This window comes from Mustela putorius, unplaced genomic scaffold (genome assembly GCF_011764305.1).
Source record: "Mustela putorius furo isolate JIRA1106 unplaced genomic scaffold, ASM1176430v1.1 tig00000083_pilon_pilon_pilon, whole genome shotgun sequence".
In the NCBI taxonomy this organism is placed as follows: domain Eukaryota; kingdom Metazoa; phylum Chordata; class Mammalia; order Carnivora; family Mustelidae; genus Mustela; species Mustela putorius.
The window spans coordinates 43697771-43718317 of NW_025421273.1; the positions used below are offsets into that span (position 1 = coordinate 43697771).

At 39.0% G+C, this 20547-nt stretch overlaps 1 protein-coding gene and 1 non-coding gene across 2 annotated transcripts in view; both read left to right on the forward strand.

Moving 5' to 3' along the window:
• UBE2K (ubiquitin conjugating enzyme E2 K) overlaps positions 1 to 20547 on the forward strand; it is an 80352-nt gene that overhangs the window by 13891 nt on the left and 45914 nt on the right. The gene's annotated exons all lie outside the window — the stretch shown is intronic.
• On the forward strand, positions 1410 to 1557 carry LOC123391226. The gene has a single exon (XR_006605863.1). It is a non-coding gene; the product is annotated as a U12 minor spliceosomal RNA (small nuclear RNA).

Sequence of the window (20547 nt, forward strand, 5' to 3'; positions counted from 1 at the left end):
TGGAAACTACATGGAACTATAATAAAGTAAAAATTATCTGTAATCACACCCCTGGGGATAATTCTTTTTTTTTTTTTAAGATTTTAATGATTTATTTGACAGAGAGCGAGAGATCATAACTAAACAGAGAGGCAGGCAGCGAGAGAGGGGTAAGCAGGCTCCCCGCTAAGCAGAGAGCCCGATTCTGGACTTGATCCAAGAACCCTGAGATCATGATCTGAGCCGAAGGCAGAGGCTTAACCCAATGAGCCACTAGGTACCCCAATAATTCTTTTCTTTAAAATATTTTTGTCTATGAAATAGTTCAAACATGTGAGATACATCTTAATTTTGTTTAATTTTTTTAAATGTATGTTTGCATATATAAACACATTCTGAAGTTTTCCAAAGATTTGAGTATAATTCCAATCTGACTTTCAACCCAGATTTGCAATTTTTAATGTTTTTCAGTGATTTGAAGCTGTCTTTCACTATTAGACTCCCTACTTTTTTTTTTTTTTTTAAGGTTTTATTCATTTAGGGGCACCTGAGTGGCTCAGTCATTAAGTGCTGCCTTTGGCTCAGGTCATGATCCCAGAGTCCTGGGATGGAGCCCCACATTGGGCTCCCTGCTCTATAGGAAGCCTGCTTCTCCCTCTCCCATGCCCCTTGCTGTGTCTCTGTCAAATAAATAAAATCTTGGGAGGAGAAAAGGTTTTATACGTTTATTTGAGAGGGTATGTGTGCATGATCAGGGGGAAGGGCACAGGGAGAGGGAGAACCAGAGTACCCACTGAGCAGGGAGCCTGATGATTCCCGAGAAGCTCAAAAGGTAGGCATCCTCATTGGTAAGCATCATGGTTTGTCTTTGTATCATCAATGCCAAAAGCTTTTTATTTAACAAATACTTTTTAAAATTTTTAAAAAGATCTTATTTATTTATCTGTAAGATCAGAGGAAATAGTGAATGTAAATTAAAGGCCATAAATTAGGAATAAATTTGCTATGTTTAAGCAAGCAAAAGGAGGTTATTGTGGCTGGAGTATTGTGGGTAAGAGGCCGTGAAGGATGCAAGATGAAGTTAGAGATGTAGGCAGGAGCCAGATCACACAAAATTTAAGTCCAAAGTAAGGAATTTGTGTTGTGACTCTGAAATCCATTTGAGGATTTAAAGAAAACAAAATTTTTGTTTTTAAAATACCACTTTGGGGACGCTTGGGTGGCTAAGATGGCTGAGGGTCTAGCTCTTGATTTCAGCTCAGGTCATAGTCTCAAGGTTGTGGGATCAAGCCCCACATTGGGCTCCATATTGGGTGTGGAGCTCTCTTGGGAATCTCTTTCCCTGTTCCTCTGCCCCTTCTCCCTCACCCACCTCACCCCTACTCTCTAGATCTTTCTCTCTTAAAAACAGAACAAAACAAAACACTCTGATGCCTTAAACTTATGACTAAGGAAATAACAATTCAGGGTGATGCCTGATTCCTCACTGCTAATGTGAGATGTATTTTTGAGTAGGTAAATGTTGCCCCAAGGTTACCCGTCTACCTTGTGGGATCCTTGGGATTCAAGATCTACCCCTCCCCCTTAAGAGAAATACCTCTTTAGCTGCTGTGTGGAGAATAAATTGACACTGAAGATGTAAAGAAAAAGGGTTTCGGAGTTAGGGGTTGATTTTTGCTGGAGTAAAGTCCAGTCTGGAAAGTATCCCAGAGTTAGTTGGTTAGGGATTATACAGTGTTAGTAGATTACTGACTTTCAGTTTACCTTTCTTAGGAGTTTGACCCTTGTCCTTAAACTCTCAAAATGCCTGTCACAGCTCCAGACAACATGTCTGAATTTCAGAAAGGGAAAAGCATAATCAGCATGTCAGCTGAGCTTCCCCTTTTTAAAGAGCTTTCTGAGAAATCCCATTCAGTGACATCTATTTTTATTTTTTTTTATCCTGGCCTGTGTCATAACATCTTCTTGGTTTACGTGAAACTGGGGGATGTTTTTTTAGCTGAGCACATTGCTCCCCAATTAAAGTCAGGGTTTCATTAGGAAAGAAAAAAGAGGAAGGAAGTTGGTTAGACATCTTGCCCTGTGGAGGTGGGAAGTGGCAGGAATAAAGTAAGGAAGACCTTTTTGGAAGCCTTTCTAGATAGCCTAGGCAAGAGATGATTGTAGCTTGGGATTACAGTTAAATAGGCTGAAGAGAAGTATTTGGGATATGTTTTAAAGGTAAGTCAAAAGAGCTTGCTGGGGCGCCTGGGTGGCTTAGTGGGTTAAAGCCTCTGCCTTCGGCTCAGGTCATGATCCCAGGGTCCTGGGATCGAGCCCCACATCGGGCTCTCTGCTCGGCGGAGAGCCTGCTTCCTCCTCTCTCTGCCTGCCTCTTTGCCTACTTGTAATCTGTCTGTCAAATAAATAAATAAAATCTTTAAAAAAAAAAAAAAGAGCTTGCTGATGGTGCAGATGAAAAGTGAAGGACCTGGGAAAACACCTACTCTTTTACCTAGGAACCAGACATTTGGGGTGCTATTTTCCGAGATGGGAAAGAGTGGGAGGAGCACATGGAAAGTGTCAGGGAAGATTTAAGAGTTTTGCTTCGTTCTTGTCAGGTTAAAGCTTAGACTGGGTGACTTAACTGTAGGAGAATTTGGTTAGAAAAGGAGGGAGCCTAGGACAAAGTTCTGGTTTTTGTTATGGATGCCTAGCATCTTTTGTGGTTGAGCCTAGAAGAAACATCAAAAGATAAGGAGAGTGAGCTTTTAGTGATATATTAGGAAAATTAGGGGAGTGTGGTGTCTTTGAAATCAAGAGATGAGTTCCGAGAATGGTCAGTTTTGTTATGCTGCTGAGTAAAAGAAATGAGCACTGAATTTGCAGCACAGTTATCATTGGTGACCTTGACTAGAATATTTTCATTGGAATGGTGAAGATGGATGATGATGATTGAACAGAGTTAGGAAGTGAGGTGAGAAACTAGAATCTATGGTCAGCTAATTTTAAAGTTTGTTTTGACAGGAGCAGAGAAGAGAAGGGGAACTGCAGAAGAATATGGCTTCAGAAATCTTAATTTTTTTTTTTTAAGATACTATTTATTTATTTTAGAGAGAGAGAGAGCACATAAGTGCAGGCAGGAGAGGGGTAGGCAGACTCTGTGTTGAGCTTAGAGCCCAACTCGGGGCTTCATCTCCAACTCAGAGATCATGACTTAAGCCAAAATCAAGGCTTAGACACTTAATTAACCGAGCCCCCCCAGGTGCCCCTTAAAAAATTTCTCATAGTTTATTGATTATGTTTGTATATTGATGGAGGGGAAAAATTGATTATGCTAGAGAAAGGAGGAGTGATTGAGCCTGTAAAGTCCTTGAGAAGAACAGAGGGGGGATATTACGAGCATAAATGGAAGGATTAATCTTTAATAGGAGCAGAGACACTTAGGGCAATGTTAAGTTTTCATTTGGGATTTGTGGTCTTCACTTGAACATGAGACCAATTAATGATGGTTGTGTGTGTGTGTTTTCCCAGCAGTGCTGCTTGGGGCAGATACAGGAAGGTGGTTTTGTTTTGTTTAAGTTAATTGGGGAATGAATTTAACTAGCATGGGGCTTTGCCATGTGAGTACCATGAAGGAACAAAAGCTTCAAGGTTAGCAAGGGAATGACTGAGAATGACGGAGAGTGGTGATGTTCGATTAAACTAGCTAATAGCTGGGTTTGGAGTACTAAATAGTGACTTGATCTAAGGAGGTTGGGAATTTGAGAAACTTGAAATGGACTTCAGAGAAGGTACAGTTTCTGGTGATGACGAAGTTATGTTTATGACCATGGGGAAAAGATTTATAATCTTTAAATATTTATTAGAAGCACAGTCTTTGTCTCCTTACTCTTTTTTGAGAATTTAGAAATGTACAAAGATGGCAGGTGTAAGCAACAGTCTCTCATCAGACGCAGATAGCTGTTGCTAGTAACATTTTTTTTTTTTTAAGATTTCATTTCTTTTCAGAGAGAAAGCACAGGCAGGGAGAGCAGCTGGCAGGGCATGCAGAGGGAAAAGCAGGCTTCCCGTTGGGCAACAAGCATGACAGGGGACTCTATCCCAGGACTCTGGGATCACGACCTGAACCGAAGACAGACTTAACCGACTGAGTCGCCCGGGGCAACCCGGCATCCTTTTTGTTTGTTTGTTTTTTTAAACCAAATCAAGGTCATAGTATGTAGTATTACTGTTTTGTATTTTTTTTTTCCCTCTTAATATGTTTTCTGTTTCCTTTTCTTCCTAAGTAGGCTCCATGCCCAACTGAGACTTGAACTCACCACCATGAGAACAAGACCTGAGCAGAGATCAAGAGTTTGATATTTGGGGCTCCTGCGTGGCTCAGTAATTTAAGCATCTGCCTTTGGCTAGGGTCATGATCCCAAGGTCCTGGGATTGAGCCCTACATTGGGCTTTCTGCTTAGTGGGGACCCTGCTTCTCTCTCTCCCTCTGCGTGCCACTCTGCTACTTGTGTGAGTGCTTGCTCTCTCTCTCTCTAATAAATAAATAAATAAAATCTTTAAAAAAAAAGATGTTTAACTGACTGAACTACCCAGGCACCTGATAAATATTAAATATTCTTTTAAAATGTTTACTGTTCAGAGGTGCCTGGCTGGCTCAATTGGTGGATTGGGCAACTCTTGTTCTCGGGGGTTATGAGTCTGAGCCCCACGTTGGATGTAAAGATTACTTAAAATCTTTTTTTTTTTTTTAAAGATTTTATTTATTTATTTGAGAGAGAGAGAGAGACAGGGAGAGAGGGAACACAAGCAGAAGGAGAGAGAAAAACAGACTTCCTGCTGAGCAGGGAGCCTGACATGGGGCTCCATCCCAGGACCCTGGGATCATGACCTGAGCCAAAGGCAGGTGCTTAATGCCTGAGCCACCCAGGTGCCCCAAGATGACCTAAAAATCTTAAAAAAAAAAAAAAAAATTATTGTTTAAATAGTAAGTGGCATTAAATATTAATAGTATTTAACAGATATTTAATATTAAAAACAAAACCAGTTTTGTTTTAAAGTTTTATTTGTTTAAGTAATCTCTATACCCAACATGGGACTTGAATTCAGTGGCCCCAGGATCATGCTCTTCTGACTTAGCCAGCCAGGTGCCCCTAAATCATTCTTTTCTCAAACATTTAAAGGTTGTTTCTGTTTCTTCCAAAGTGTGTGTGTGTATGTGTATGTATTGAATGGAATATATATAATTTTTATATTAATTTATTTCCCTAAGATAGATTTCCTGGAAAAAAGTTACTGGGTAATAGTGTCTGAATATCTCATATGCTGATGACCAAAGTGCTTTCCAGAAAGTTTGTTGTAAATTACTGTAGCACTGGCACTGCATGAGGTAGCCAGTTTCATCATGGTCTTACCAGTAATACAATCTTTTTTTTTTTTTTTTTTTAAAGATTTTATTTATTCGACAGAGAGAGATCACAAGTAGGCAGAGAGAGAGGAGGAAGCAGGCTCCCCGCTGAGCAGAGAGCCCGATGCAGGACTCCATCCCAGGACCCTGAGATCATGACCTGAGCTGAAGGCAGCGGCTTAAGCCACTGAGCCACCCAGGCACCCTACAATTTTTTTTTTTTTTAAAGTCAAATTGAAAAATCAGTTGTCCAGTTTTATTTTTTAATTTTACTTAATTTTTTAAAAAGATTTTATTTATTTATTTGAGAGAGAGAGAGTGAGTGAGAGCAGAGAGGGTCAGAAGGAGAAGCAGATTCCCGGCTGGGCTGGGAGCCTGATGTGGGATTCGGACTCCAGCATCATGACCTGAGTAGAAGGCAGACACCTAACTACTCAGCTACCAAGGTGTCCATATTTAACTTTTTATTAAGAAATCTCCTTCCCCCCCCTTCTTTCCTCCTGCCTTCCTATCTTGAGAGACAGCGCAGGCGTGCATGTGCCCAAGCGTGGGGGTGTGGAGAAGAGGCAGGGGGAGAGGCAGACGCCCCACTGAGTAGGGAGTTGGATGCTGGGCTTCCATCGCAGGATCCTGGGATCAAGACCTGAGCTGAAAGCACTTAACTGACTGAGCCACCCAGGTGCCCCTTATTAAGAAAATTTTCAAATGGAAAGTTGAAGGATACTTATATTCCCACTAATTTTAGATTCAACAGTTGTTAATGTTACTGTTATGAAGGTAATTCACTACCAAAATTTTGAGCTTGCATCTCCTAAAAATAACATTCTTTTATATAACCATAGTATCATTATTCTACTAAAGAAAATGTTAATTCCTTGGTATCTAATCTCATATGTCCTCAGGTCGTATAGCCTTTTTTGGGAGAGGGGAACCGGATCTACTTAAGGTTTACAAATTGCATGAGAATGTAATTTTTAGTGTTCTAAAATTTACAGTGGTTCTTTGACACACACCCTTCTTTTTTTCTCTTTTTGACACTGAAAATCCTGGAGATTTCTTTATGGAGGTGCTTCTTGTATTTCTTGTAAAGTGGAAGTTTATGTGTAAAGGTTTGACTAGATTCAGGGTCAACATTTTTGGCAAGACTTTTGGCAAGTGTAGTATATATTTCATATTTAGTCATTAATGGATGTGTAATAATACCATGTTGCCTCACTGTTAGCGATACTAGGTCATTTGATCTTTGTCTGCACCAGTTATTTCATTGGGCATTGCAGAAAGTTGATTTTCCTAATTGGCAACTCTACATTTGTTTAGCTGATATTCTCCCAGAAAGAAGAGTTTTCTGTCGTCAACTGGAAAGAAAAATAATTATTATCAGAGTAAAGATTGGTATAGTAGTTGCCTCCAATGGCAATAATGATTTTCCCCTTTCCCTTTTTTTATTATCAGTGCGTGGATGTCTTGATCAATCTAGGCTACCATAACAAAATACTATAGTTGGCATGGCATAAACAAGAATAAATTAACTTTCTCACTGTTCTAGAGATTGGGGATTTCAAGTCACAGCTTCAGAAATAATTTGAGATCTTTGTTGTTTGAAATTCTTGTGGTTAAAATAACATTTATGCAAAATGAATTCGTGTTGGATTTTATAATAGTGTTTGTGTTTAGGTGAAAGGATTCTTCTTTTTTTTTTTTTTTTTTAAGATTTTATTTATATATTTGACAGGCCACAAGTAGGCAGAGAGAGGGGGAAACAGGCTCCCTGCTGAGCAGGGAGCCCCATGCGGAACTCTGTCCCAGGACCCTGAGATCATGACTTGAGCCGAAGGCAGAGGTTTAACCCACTGAGCCACCCAGGCATCTTTTCCCTTTTTTAAGAAAAATAGAATTTTATCTCAATTTCATGTATATACTTTGTCAAATTAAGGCCTGTATTGTTCAAATTAAGGCATTTAAAATACATTTTTAACTTTTTTGGATTTTAAGATTTATTTATTTTTAGAATGCGTGTTTGCAGGGTTGGGGGAGTAGAAGGAGAGGGAGAAACTTAAGCATAGTCATTGCTGAGTGTGGATCCCAACTCATGACCCTGACTGAGATCACTACTGGAGCAGAAACCGAGAGCCCCATGCTCAACCAAATGTGCTCCTTAATATTTTATTTTTAAGTAATCTGTACACCCAACTGGGGCTCAGATTTACAACCCCCAAATCAAGAGTCATATGCTTCACCGACTGAGCCAGCCAGCACTCCCCAAGTGCTTTTTGATAAAAGTTTTCATGGAGTGAAATCATTATTGAATTCTTGGAATACATTTCTCTTGGCCGTTTTGAATAGTACTTCAATTTGTAATGTATGTTAACCAAGATTTTGTTCAGAGTTGTGTATCTTTTTAGTGAGATTTGCCTATTTTTGTTCAGGATTGTGGTGGGTAAGTTTTCGGGGTAGGGACTCAGAGCCATGTTTGTTTTATAAAATGTGTTTATGATCATTCTTTTCATTTCATTGTTTTCAAGCCATATGGGATTATTCTTTGTAAATTGGGATATGTGTTTGAGAACCCAGGTGGCTTTTTAGAGCAGTTGCTGAAAGGCATGTTCTTTGTGAATTTCTTTCTCTGTCTTAATGTCCTGTTCATGTTCAAAATTTTTGTCAATTTAGGTGTTTTAAGAATCTCATATGTAATACACTTTTGTTATTTATGATGTTATTAATATGTAGCAAATACAGGGTTTGATTTACTTCATTTTTTAGTTTCTTTTTCCCACCTTTACTTATTATCTTATTAATTGAGCCGAAGACTTTTCAATTTTATTTTAGTTCTAATGTTTTTCTTCCTTTGGTTTCATTTCTTTAGTTATTTTTTTCTTTTTTACCGTCAGTACTTTTTATCATTTAAGATTCCTTTGCATTTTCTTAGTGATACAGGAATTTGGAAGATTAAAAAGTTGTTTTAAATTAAGGATAGAGGGTCTTTGTGAAAATTTATTCAATGCAGAAATATGTGGAGTAAAAGTTTTCTTCTTTTTTTCAATCATTACTTTGGTGGGGAGAGAGAATGGGGGAGATGGGAGAGGGAGAGAGAGTCTTAAGGAGACTCAGCACTGAACCCAGAGTTCGGCGTGGGGCTTGATCTCATGACCTAGAGATCATGAGCTGAACCAAAACTAGGGTCAAATGCTTAACTAACTGTGCCACCCAGGTGCTCCAGAGTAATAGTTTTCAATACTTACTCACCCTTTCCTTCCTGTCTTCAATCCTAATCCTCTTTCAGAGGGAACTTTGAGTAACTTTTTCCATGTTTTTATATATTTAGTAAACACAGGAATTTTCAGTTTATGAACTTTCTTACATACGAGCAAAGTTACAACCACAGTAAAAGTATTTTAGCTCTGTGAGTGATGATAGTTGATGTCAAGGAAGACTTGTGTAGAATCACAAGATTTAAGAACAACTTTTTGGCACACCCTGCTTCCACAGATGCATAGCTTCCCTCATCAGTATCCCCTATAAACTGCCAAGGTATAGGTTACATTTGTTATAACTTATGAACCTACACTGATAGATCACAATCACCCAAAGTCTATAGTTTACCTTAAGGTGGTTCACCTTTGGTTTTGTTTATTCTGGGGGCAGTGTAATGTGTTCATCATTATAATATCATACAGAGTGGGTTTTTTTTTTTAAGTGTTTATTTTTTTTAATACGATCTTATTTATTTGACATACAGAGATCACAAGTAGAGAGGCAGGCAGAGAGAGAGAGATAGGGGGAAGCAGGCTCCCTGCTGAGCAGAGAGCCTCATGCAGGGCTTGATCCCAGCACCCTGGGATCATGCCTGAGCCAAAGGCAGAGCTTTAACCCACTGAGCCACCCAGGCACCCCTAAGTTTAATTTTTAGTCATCTCTGTACCCAACATGGGGCTTGAACTCCTGACCCCAAGATCAAAAGTTGCATGTTCTAACAACTGAGCCAACCAGGCACCTCCCCAGAGTATTTTCATTGCCCTAAAAATCCTCTGTTTCATCCTATCCATCTCTCTCCCCACTGCCACCACTGCTGACCTTTTTACTGTCTCCATAATTTTGCTTTTCCAGAATGGCATATAGTTGGAATTGCACAATTATGTAGGCTTTTCAGATTGACTTCTTTCAATTAGCAATAGGCATCTAACTATCCTCTGTATCTCTTTGTGGCTTGATAGTTATTTTTATTATCTATTTATATATGTAATAAATACATATTTAATTTTCCATTATCTGAATATATGACAGTTTATCCATTCCTATACTGACGTACATCTTGGTTGCCTCCAAGTTTTGGCAATCATGAAAAAAGCTGCTATAAACAACCGTGTACAGGTTTTTGTGTGGACATAAATTTTCAACTCCTTTGAGTAAATAACCAGGGAGTGTGATTAGTTCTGTAAGAAACCACAACTGTCTTCCAGGGTGGCTGCATAATTTTGTATTCCCACCAGCACTGATTGAGAATTTTTGCAGTTCCACATACTTGCCAGCATTTCATCCAGATTTTGGCTCTTCTAATAGGTGTGTAGTGGTATCTCATTGTTACAATTTGCGTTTACCCTGTGGCATTATGAAGTGGACCATCTTTTCATATGTTTATTTGCAGTCTGTATATCTTGTCTGTTAAGGTCTTAAGTTCATTTTTTGTGTTGTTTTCTAATTTTTGAGTTTTATGAATGTATTACTTTTAAAGATTTTATTTATTTATTTGACAGAGATCACTAGTAGGCAGAGAGGCGGGGGTGGGGGAAGCACGCTCCCCAGTGAGCAGAGAGCCTGATATGGTGCTCGATCTCAGGACCCTGAGATCATAAGGTGAAGGCAGAGGCTTAACCCACTGAGCCACCCAGGTGCCCCTCTTTGTATGTTTTGTGTAACAGTCCTTTATCAGATACATCTTTCGCAGGTATTTTCTCCCAGTCCCTTATTCCTTCATTCTGACATTGTCTTTTGCACAACAGTTTTCTATTTTAATGAAGTTCTAGTTATCAGTTATTTCTTTCATGGATTCAACCTTTGGTGTTTTATCTAAAAAGTTATAGCCATACCAAGTTTATCTAGATTATCCCCTTTGTTATCTTCCAGGAGTTTTATACTTTTGTATTTTATGTTTAGGTCTCTAATCCATTGAGTTAATTTTCATGAAGGGTGTTGTAAGCACTGTGTCTAGATATTTTCCCCCCATGTGTGTATGTCTGTTGTTTAAGAAATATTTGTTGAAAAGACTGCTCTGTTGTAGTCACTTTGCTCTTTTGTCAAAGATTAGTTGACTATTATATTTATGTGCGTCTATTTCTGGGCTATATATTCTGTTTCATGGATCTCTTTGTTCTTTGGCCGGTACCATGTTTTGATTACGGTAGCTTTACAGTAAATTTTTTTTTTTTTTTAAGATTTTATTTATTTGGGCGCCTGGGTGGCTCAGTGGGTTAAGCCACTGCCTTCGGCTCAGGTCATGATCTCAGGGTCCTGGGATCGAGCCCCACATCGGGCTCTTTGCTCAGCGGGGAGCCTGCTTCCTCCTCTCTCTCTACCTGCCTCTCTGCCTGCTGGTGATCTCTCCCTGTCAAATAAATAAATAAAATCTTAAAAAAAAAAAAAGATTTTATTTATTTATTTGACAGAGAGAGATCACAAGTAAGCAGAGAGGCAGGCAGAGAGAGAGGAAGGGAAGCAGGCTCCCTGCTGAGCAGAGAGCCCTATGCGGGACTCGATCCCAGGACCCCGAGATCATGACCTGAGCCGAAGGCAGCGGCTTAACCCACTGAGCCACCCAGGTGCCTGCTTTGCAGTAAATCTTGAAGCTCGGTAATGTCACTCCTCTGTTTGTTTAGTCCTTTAATATCATCCATCAGAGCTTTGTGAGTTTCCTCATATAATTCTTACACATATTTGTTAGATTTATACCTCATTATTCTGACTTACTGGTGCTAATGGTAAATGGTTTGTGTTTTTGAATTCAGATTCCAATTTTTCATTGCTGATATATATAAAGTGATTGATTTTTGTGTATTAACCTTGTGTCCTGCAGCCTTGCTATAATTGCTTATTCTCAGAATTTGTAATTTCTTTCAGATTTTCTATATGGTGTCATTTGTGAACAAAAATTTATTTTTTCCTTCTCAATTTGTACACCTTTTCTTATTGCAGTAGCTAGAACTAGTTTAATGTTGAAAAGGAATGGTAAGAGGTAATATCCTTGACTTCTACCTGATCTTACTGAGAAAGCTTTGCGTTTCTCACCATTAAATATGATGTTAGCTCTTAGTTTTTTTGTAAACATTATTTATCAAGTTGAGAAAGTTCCATTCTATTCCTAGTTTATATGGAGTGTTTTTATTGTGAATGGGTTTTGGATTTTGTGAAATAGTTTTTCTAGTTCTGTTGATAACGATTGCATGGTTTTTCTTTTAACCTATCGATATGATCAGTACATTAATTAATTTTCGAACATTGTATTAGTATGTGTAGCCAGGATAAATTCCACTTGTCATGGTATACAGTTGACCCTTGAACACAACACAGATTTGAATAGCATAGGTCTACGTAATACATTTTTTACAAATACAGTAGAGTAACATATTTTCTTTATGATCTTGTGGGTATATTCTCTTCTCTAACTCACATTATTGTAAGACTACAGTTTTTTTTTTTTTTTTAAGATTTTATTTATTTATTTGACAGAGAGAGATCACAAGTAAGCAGAGAGGCAGGCAGAGAGAGGAGGAAGCAGGCTCCCTGCGTAGCAGAGAGCCTGATGCGGGGCTTGATCCCAGGACCCTGGGATCATGACCTGAGCCAAAGGCAGAGGCTTTAACCCACTGAGCCACCCAGGTGCCTCAGGACTACAGTATTAATACATGTAACATATAACATATGTGTTGGTTGTTTATATTATCAGTAAGGCTTCTGGTCAGTAGTGGGCTATTAGTACTTAAGGTTTTGGGGAATCATCCAGAAGAAGAAGAAAGTGAGAGGGGAGCAGAAGGTATACTGGAGAGAATTATTGGGGAGAATTTCCCCAATATGGCAAAGGGAACGAGCATCAAAATACAGGAGGTTCAGAGAATGCCCCTCAAAATCAATAAGAATAGGCCCACACCCCGTCACCTAATAGTAAAATTTACAAGTCTCAATGACAAAGAGAAAATCCTGAAAGCAGCCCGGGAAAAGAAGTCTGTAACATACAATGGTAAAAATATTAGATTGGCAGCTGACTTATCCACAGAGACCTGGCAGGCCAGAAAGAGCTGGCATGATATTTTCAGAGCACTAAACGAGAAAAACATGCAGCCAAGAATACTATATCCAGCTAGGCTATCATTGAAAATAGAAGGAGAGATTAAAAGCTTCCAGGACAAACAACAACTGAAAGAATTTGCAAATACCAAACCAGCTCTACAGGAAATATTGAAAGGGGTCCTCTAAGCAAAGAGAGAGTCTACAAGTGGTAGATCAGAAAGGAACAGAGACCATATACAGTAACAGTCACCTTACAGGCAATACAATGGCACTAAATTCATATCTCTCAATAGTTTACCCTGAATGTTAATGGGCTAAATGCCCCTGTCAAAAGACACAGGGTATCAGAATGGATAAAAAAAAACAAAACCCATCTATATGTTGCCTCCAAGAAAACACATTTTAAGCCCGAAGACACCTCCAGATTTAAAGTGAGGGGGTGGAAAAGAATTTACCATGCTAATGGACATCAGAAGAAAGCAGGAGTGGCAATCCTTATATCAGATCAATTAGATTTTAAGCCAAAGACTATAATAAGAGATGAGGAAGGACACTATATCATACTCAAAGGGTCTGTCCAACAAGAAGATTTAACAATTTTAAATATCTATGCCCCCAATGTGGGAGCAGCCAACTATATAAACCAATTAATAACAAAATCAAAGAAACACATCAACAATAATACAATAATAGTAGGGGACTTTAACACTCCCCTCACTGAAATGGACAGGTCATCCAAGCAAAAGATCAGCAAGGAAATAAAGGCCTTAAACGACACACTGGACCAGATGGACATTACAGATATATTCAGAATATTTCATCCCAAAGCAACAGAATACACATTCTTCTCTAGTGCACATGGAACATTCTCTAGAATAGATCACATCCTCGGTCCTAAATCAGGACTCAACCGGTATCAAAAGATTGGGATCATTCCCTGCATATTTTCAGACCACAATGCTCTAAAGCTAGAACTCAACCACAAAAGGAAGTTTGGAAAGAACCCAAATACATGGAGACTAAACCAGTATCCTTCTAAAGAATGAATGGGTCAACCGGGAAATTAAAGAAGAATTGAAAAAAATCATGGAAACAAATGATAATGAAAATACAACGGTTCAAAATCTGTGGGACACAACAAAGGCAGTCCTGAGAGGAAAATATATAGCGGTACAAGCCTTTCTCAAGAAACAAGAAAGGTCTCAGGTACACAACCTAACCCTACACCTAAAGGAGCTGGAGAAAGAACAAGAAAGAAACCCTAAGCCCAGCAGGAGAAGAGAAATCATAAAGATCAGAGCAGAAATCAATGAAATAGAAACCAAAAAAAACAATAGAACAAATCAACGAAACTAGGAGCTGGTTCTTTGAAAGAATTAATAAAATTGATAAACCCCTGGCCCGACTTATCAAAAAGAAAAGAGAAAGGACCCAAATAAATAAAATCATGAATGAAAGAGGAGAGATCACAACTAACGCCAAAGAAATACAAACTATTATAAGAACATACTATGAGCAACTCTACGGCAATAAATTTGACAATCTGGAAGAAATGGATGCATTCCTAGAAACATATAAACTACCACAACTGAGCCAGGAAGAAATAGAAAGCCTGAACAGACCCATAACCAGTAAGGAGATTGAAACAGTCATTAAAAATCTCCAAACAAACAAAAGCCCAGGGCCAGACGGCTTCCCAGGGGAATTCTACCAAACATTTAAAGAAGAACTAATTCCTATTCTCCTGAAACTGTTCCAAAAAATAGAAATGGAAGGAAAACTTCCAAACTCATTTTATGAGGCCAGCATCACCTTGATCCCAAAACCAGACAAGGATCCCACCAAAAAAGAGAGCTATAGACCGATATCCTTGATGAACACAGATGCGAAAATACTCAACAAAATACTAGCCAATAGGATTCAACAGTACATTAAAAGGATTATTCACCACGACCAAGTGGGATTTATTCCAGGGCTGCAAGGTTGGTTCAACATCCGCAAATCAGTCAATGTGATACAACACATCAATAAAAGAAAGAACAAGAACCATATGATACTCTCAATAGATGCTGAAAAAGCATTTGACAAAGTACAGCATCCCTTCCTGATCAAAACTCTTCAAAGTGTAGGGATAGAGGGCACATACCTCAATATCATCAAAGCCATCTATGAAAAACCCACCGCAAATATCATTCTCAATGGAGAAAAACTGAAAGCTTTTCCGTTAAGGTCAGGAACACGGCAGGGATGTCCATTATCACCACTGCTATTCAACATCGTACTAGAGGTCCTAGCCTCAGCAATCAGACAACAAAAGGAAATTAAAGGCATCCAAATCGGCAAAGGAGAAGTCAAATTATCACTCTTCGCAGATGATATGATACTATATGTGGAAAACCCAAAAGACTCCACTCCAAAACTGCTAGAACTTATACAGGAATTCAGTAAAGTGTCAGGATATAAAATCAATGCACAGAAATCAATTGCATTTCTCTACACCAACAGCAAGACAGAAGAAAGAGATATTAAGGAGTCAATCCCATTTACAATTGCATCCAAAACCATAAGATACCTAGGAATAAACCTAACCAAAGAGACACAGAATCTATACTCAGAAAACTATAAAGTACTCATGAAAGAAATTGAGGAAGACACAAAGAAATGGAAAAATGTTCCATGCTCCTGGATTGGAAGAATAAATATTGTGAAAATGTCTATGCTACCTAAAGCAATCTACACATTTAATGCAATTCCTATCAAAGTACCATCCATCTTTTTCAAAGAAATGGAACAAATAATGCTAAAATTTATATGGAACCAGAAAAGACCTCGAATAGCCAAAGGGATATTGAAAAAGAAAGCCAACGTTGGTGGCATCACAATTCCGGACTTCAGGCTCTATTACAAAGCTGTCATCATCAAGACAGCATGGTACTGGCACAAAAAACAGACACATAGATCAATGGAACAGAATAGAGAGCCCAGAAATAGACCCTCAAATCTATGGTCAACTAATCTTCGACAAAGCAGGAAAGAATGTCCAATGGAAAAAAGACAGCCTTTTCAATAAATGGTGCTGGGAAAATTGGACAGCCACATGCAGAAAAATGAAATTGGACCATTCCCTTACACACACACACACAAAAATAGACTCAAAATGGATGAAGGACCTCAATGTACGAAAGGAATCCATCAAAATCCTTGAGGAGAACACAGGCAGCAACCTCTTCGACCTCTGCCGCAGCAACATCTTCCTAGGAACAACGCAAAAGGCAAGGGAAGCAAGGGAAAAAATGAACTACTGGGATTTCATCAAGATCAAAAGCTTTTGCACAGCAAAGGAAACAGTTAACAAAATCAAAAGACAACTGACAGAATGGGAGAAGATATTTGCAAACGACATATCAGATAAAGGACTAGTGTCCAGAATCTATAAAGAACTTAGCAAACTCAACACCCAAAGAATAAATAATCCAATCAAGAAATGGGCAGAGGACATGAACAGACATTTCTGCAAAGAAGACATCCAGATGGCGAACAGACACATGAAAAAGTGCTCCATATCACTCGGCATCAGGGAAATACAAATCAAAACCACAATGAGATATCACCTCACACCAGTCAGAATGGCTAAAATCAACAAGTCAGGAAATGACAGATGCTGGCGAGGATGCGGAGAAAGGGGAACCCTCCTACACTGTTGGTGGGAATGCAAGCTGGTGCAGCCACTCTGGAAAAACAGCATGGAGGTTCCTCAAAATGTTGAAAATAGAACTGCCCTATGACCCAGCAATTGCACTATTGGGTATTTACCCTAAAGATACAAATGTAGTGATCCAAAGGGGCACATGCACCCGAATGTTTATAGCAGCAATGTCCACAATAGCCAAACTATGGAAAGAACCTAGATGTCCATCAACAGATGAATGGATCAAGAAGATGTGGTATATATACACAATGGAATACTATGCAGCCATCAAAAGAAATGAAATCTTGCCATTTGCAACAACGTGGATGGAACTAGAGCGTATCATGCTTAGCGAAATAAGTCAAGCAGAGAAAGACAACTATCATATGATCTCCCTGATATGAGGAAGTGGTGATACAACATGGAGGCTTAAGTGGGTAGAAGAAGAATAAATGAAACAAGATGGGATTGGGAGGGAGACAAACCATAAGTGACTCTTAATCTCACAAAACAAACTGAGGGTTGCCGGGGGTAGGGGGTTTGGGAGAAGGGGGTGGGATTATGGACATTGGGGAGGGTATGTGATTTGGTGAGTGCTGTGAAGTGTGTAAACCTGGTGATTCACAGACCTGTACCCCTGGGGATAAAAATATATGTTTATCAAAAATAAAAAATTAAAAAAAAAAAAGGTTTTGGGGAATCAAAAGTTACATGCAGGTTTCCAACTATACAGGGCATCAGCACCCCTCACCCCCTTGTTCAAGGGTAACTGTATAGTTCTTTTAATTCATTGTTGGAGTAAATTTGCTTTTTTTTTTTTTTTTTTTTTTTTTTGGATTTTTGCATATGTGTTTGTGAGGGATACTGGTCTGTACCTGTCATTTGTCTGGTTTTGGTGTTAGGGTAATACTGGCCTCATAGAATGAGTTAGGAAATACTTTTTGCTTTGCTTCTATCTTACAAAAGAGATGATAAGTGGTAGAGAATTGGTGTACTTTCTTCCTTAAATGTTTGGTAGAATTAATCATTGACATTATCTGGGGCTGGTGCTTTTTGTTTTATAAAGTTATTATTGATTCAATTTCCTTAATACAGTCTTACTCAGATAGTCTGTCTGTTGAATTTTGGCAGATTGTGTCTCACAGCAGAGAGAGAACACAAGCAGGGAGAGTGGGAGAGGGAGAAGCAAGCTGTCTGCTGAGCAGAGTGTCCAGTGTGGGGCTCAATCCCAGGACCCTGGAATCATGACCAGAACCAAAGGCACATGATTAATGACTGAGCCACCCAGGTGCCCCAGGTGGTGTCTTTCAAGGAATCAATTCACTTCATCTGATTCATCAAATATTTGAGCATAGAGTTGTTTGCAATATTACTTGCTGTTTTAATGTCTGTGGAATTAGTGGAGATGGGTCTCTCATTTTGATATTTAGTAATTTGTGTCTTCTCTCTTTTTTCTTAAACTGTCGAGAGTTTATCAATTTACTTGATTGTTTCAGAGAACCAATTTTTGGTTCAGTTGCTTTTTCTGTTTATTTCTTGTTTTCAATTTCATTGATTTCAATTTCATTGCTTCAGCTTCTAAATTACTTTACTTTTCTTTGTATATAATTTGTTCTCTTTCTGATTTCATAGGTGGGATCCTAGATTAATTTTGACTTTTTTCTAATGTATGCATTCAACATGAATCGCCCTCAAAGCACCATTTTTATTACCTTCTGCAGATTTTGATGTCTTTTTGTTTTCATTTAGTTCAGAACATTTTAAGAGTTCTATTAAGGGGTCTTCTTTGACCTGTGTGTTATTAGGAAGTGTGTTGTTTAATCTCCCAAGTGTTTTGAGGTTTTCCAGCTATCTTCCTGTCATTGATTTCTAGTTTATTTTTATTTATTTTTAAAAGATTTTATTTCTGAGTAACCTCTACACTCATTATGGGGCTTGAACTCACAAACCTGAAATCAAGAATTGCATGCTCTGGGGGCACCTGGGTGACTTAGAGGGTAAAAGCCTCTGCCTTCGGCTCAGGTCATGATCCTTGATGGAGCCCCACATCGGGCTCTCTGCTCAGCTGGGAGCCTGCTTCTTCCTCTCTCTCTGCCTGCTTCTCTGCCTATTTGTGATCTCTGTCTGTCAAATAAATAAATAAAATCTTTAAAAAAAAAAAAAAAAAAGAATTGCATGCTCTGCTGACTGAGCCAGCCACTTGCCCCTGATTGCCAGTGTGATTCTATTGTGGTCTGACAGTATACTTTGTATGATTCCTGTTCTTTTGAATTTATATTATTCCTGATCTTCTGAATTTGTGTTTTTTGAGCTTGAGAAGAGTATATATTCTCCTGCTGTTGGATGAAACAGTTTATGGATGTACATTAGATTCAGTTTGGTGTTTGCTAATTAGCCCATCTATGTTTGTCTGCTGGATCTGTTAAATAGTAGTAGAAGGATGTTGCAGTCTGAGGATAGTAGTGGATTCATCTCTTTCTCATAGTTTATTGTACTGCCTCATGTATTGTGAAGCTCCTTGTGTTTTTTGTTTGTTTTTAAGATTTGTTTGTTTATTTTAGAGGGAGAGGGATTTTTTTTTTTTTTTTTTTTTTAGATTTTCTTTATTTGAGAGAGCACTAGAGCACAGGGAGGGACAGAGGGAGAGGGAGAAGCAGACTCCCTGCTGAGTGGGGAATGCAGTCTGGGGCTCCCATCCCAGGACCCTGAGCATGACTGGAGCCAAAGGCAGCTGCTTAACGGAATGGATCACTAAGACCCTGAGAGAGAATCTTTTTTTTTTTTTTTTTTTTTTAAGATTTTATTTATTTATTAGGGAGACGCATCGAGAGAGGGAACACAAACAGGGGATGTGGGAGAGGTAGAAGCAGGCTTCCTACTGATCAGGGAGCCCGATGCAGGGCTTGATCCCTGGACCCTGGAATTATAAACTGAGCCGAAGGCAGACTGAGTCATGCAGGCGCCCCCAGACAGAGAATCTTAAGCAGACTCCCCATTGAGTACAGAGCCTTGGTGTGGGGTCGCCCTCACAACCCTGAGATCATGATCTAAGCTGAAATCAAGAGCTGGATCCTTAGCTGACAGACCACCTAGACACCCCTGAAACTGTTTTTATGTTTATATATACTTTAAGAATTTTTTAAAAAGATTTATTTATTTGAGAACAAGAGAGAATTGGGGGAGGGGCAAAGGGAGAGAGAGAATCCTCAAAACATGCGGCTCTATCCTAGGACCTTGAGATCATGACCTGAGCTGAAATCAAGAGTCAAATGATTAACTTACTGAGCCACCCAGGCACCCCCCTTTTGGCTGTTCTTGAATAATGCTGCCATGAAATGGGTGCAGATTATTTGAGACCCTGATTTTTGAGCATGTACCAGAAGTGGAATTGCTTGATCACATAGTAATTCCATTTTCAATTTTTTGATGAACAACATACTGTTTTCCATTGTGGCTGCACTGTTTTACGTTCCCACCAGTAGTGCACATGGTCCCAGTTTTTCCACATCCATGTCAACACTTACTGCTTTCAATTTTTTTTTATAGTAGCCATCCCGGTAGATCCTTGTATCTCACTGTGGTTTTGATTTGCATTTCCCTAATTATAGTTATGTAATAATGTTGAGAATCTTTTTATGTGCTTGTTGGCCACTTGCATATCTTGTAGAGAAATGTCTATTTAAGTACTTGACCCGACCCCCCACCCCCCCCGCCGTGTGTGTGTGTGTGTGTGTGTAAAGTGATAGAAGTTTATTAAATGAAGATAAAAAGTTCTCAAGAGTGAGAGGGGTCTCGGCAGGGTTGCCCAAGTACTTTACCCATTTTTTTTTTAAAAGATTTTATTTATTTATTTGACAGACAGAGATCACAGGTAGGCAGAGAGGCAGGCAGATAGAGGGGAGGCAGGCTCCCTGCTGAGCAGAGAGCCCGATGCGGGGCTCAATCCCAGGACCCTGGGATCATGACCTGAGCTGAAGGCAGAGGCCTAACCCACTGTGCCACCCAAGTGCCCCACTTTACCCATTTTTAATTTTTTTTTTTATGATTTTAAGAGTTCTTTTACATATCCTGGATATTAATCACTTGTCATTTACATGACTTTTAAACAATTTCTTCCATTCCATAGGTTGCCTTTTTACTCTGTTGATTGTGTTCTTTGATGCACAGGAACTTTTTCTGGATGTGATTCCAGTTTATTTCTATTTTTGTTGGT